Below are 2,246 nucleotides of genomic sequence, written 5' to 3' on the forward strand. Positions count from 1 at the left end.
GGAGCATTACACAGACCAAAAGGCATCCTTCTGTAGGCAAACACTCCAGAAGGGCAAGTAAATGCTGTTTTCTGTTGGTCTTGAGGATCTACTGCAATTTGGTTGTAACCTGAATAGCCATCCAAAAAGCAGTAATAATCATGACCAGCTAGTCTTTCTAGCATTTGATCTATGAATGGTAAAGGAAAATGATCCTTTCTGGTGGCTGTATTGAGCCTTCTATAGTCAATACACATACGCCACCCTGTGACTGTTCTTGTAGGAACGAGTTCATTTTTTTCATTATGAACTACTGTCATGCCTCCTTTTTTGGGGACAACTTGGACAGGGCTCACCCAGGGGCTATCAGAAATAGGATAAATAATCCCAACCTCTAGTAATTTAGTGACCTCTTTCTGCACCACCTCCTTCATAGCTGGATTTAGCCTCCTTTGTGGTTGGACCACTGGTTTGGCATTATCCTCCAACAGGATCTTGTGCATGCATCTAGCTGGGCTAATGCCCTTAAGATCACTTATGGACCACCCAAGAGCTGTCTTGTGTGCCCTTAGCACTTGAATCAGTGCTTCCTCTTCCTGTGGATTTAAAGCAGAGCTTATAATCACTGGAAAAGTATCACCTTCTCCCAGAAATGCATACTTCAGGGATGGTGGCAGTGGTTTAAGTTCAGGTTTGGGAGGCTTATCCTCCTCCTGAGGAATTTTCAAAAATTCTTTTGTTTCCTCTGGTTCTTCCTGATCAGGCTGAACATCCTTGAAGATGTCCTCTAGCTCTGACTCTAGACTTTCAGCCATATTGATCTCTTCCACCAAAGAGTCAATAATGTCAGCGCTCATGCAGTCATTTGGTGTGTCTGGATGCTGCATAGCTTTTACAGCATTCAACTTGAACTTATCCTCATTGACTCTCAGGGTTACTTCCCCTCTCTATACATCAATGAGAGTTCGTCCAGTTGCTAGGAAAGGTCTTCCTAGAATGAGAGTTGCACTCTTGTGCTCCTCCATTTCCAGCACCACAAAGTCAGTTGGAAAGGCGAATGGCCCAACCTTGACAATCATGTCCTCTATTATGCCTGATGGATATTTAATGGAGCCATCAGCAAGTTGGAGGCATATCCGGGTTGGCTTGACTTCTCCAGTCAACCCAAGCTTTCTGATAGTAGACGCAGGTATTAGATTGATACTTGCTCCAAGGTCACACAGTGCTGTCTTGGTGCAAGCACCTTCTAATGTGCATGGTATCATAAAGCTTCCTGGATCTTGAAGCTTTTCTGGTAAGCTTTTCAGAATGACTGCACTGCATTCTTCAGTGAGAAACACTTTTTCAGTTTCTCTCCAATCCTTCTTATGACTTAAGTGGCGTTTGAACGCCAGGATTGGGTGGAAAATGGGCGTTTAACGCCAACTTTTCCCCCCTTTCTGGCGTTTGAACGCCAGAACTGGGCAAGGAATGGGCGTTTAACGTCAGCTTTCCCCCCTTTTCTGGCGTTTGAACGCCAAAAGTATTCCTCTCTGGGCTCTTAGTGTCCTCAGAGGGACTTTGGACAGTGGTTTGGTTATCCTCTGTCAATTGTTCCTTATTTGGCTTTTTGCTACTTTGAGCAGTGTTATTCAAGGTCTTCCCACTCCTTAGTTGAACTGCTTGACATTCTTCTGTTATCTGTTTAGATATCTGCTGTTTTGCTTGGTTCAACTACAGTTCTATGTTCTTGTTAGCAGTTTTAGTTTCATGAAGCATCTCTTTAAATTCTGCTAACTGTTTTGTCATCAGGAGCACTTGTTGATTAAGCTCAATCATCTCTTCTTGAGGTCAGTTGTAATTGCTGATTAAGCTCTACCATCTGTTCTTGAGGATTAGGATCAGTGGCTACTGTCATAACTTCTTCTTTTGTAGAGAACTCATTGCTAGAGTACAAATATTGATTTCTAGCAACAGTATCTATAAGCTCTTGAGCCTCTTCAATCGTCTTCCTCATATGTATAGATCCACCAGTTGAGTGGTCTAAAGACATCTGAGCTTTTTCTGTAAGCCCATAGTAGAAGATGTCCAGCTGTACCCACTCTGAAAACATTTCAGAGGGGCATTTTCTTAGCATACCTCTATACCTCTCCCAGGCATTATAAAGGGATTCATTATCTTCTTGTTTAAAGCCTTGGATGTCCAGCCTTAGCTGTGTCATCCTTTTTGGAGGGTAAAACTGATTCAGGAATTTGTCTGATAACTGTTTCCATGTCTTTATGCTTGCT

This window comes from Arachis duranensis, chromosome 1 (genome assembly GCF_000817695.3).
Source record: "Arachis duranensis cultivar V14167 chromosome 1, aradu.V14167.gnm2.J7QH, whole genome shotgun sequence".
NCBI classification, from domain to species: Eukaryota; Viridiplantae; Streptophyta; class Magnoliopsida; order Fabales; family Fabaceae; genus Arachis; species Arachis duranensis.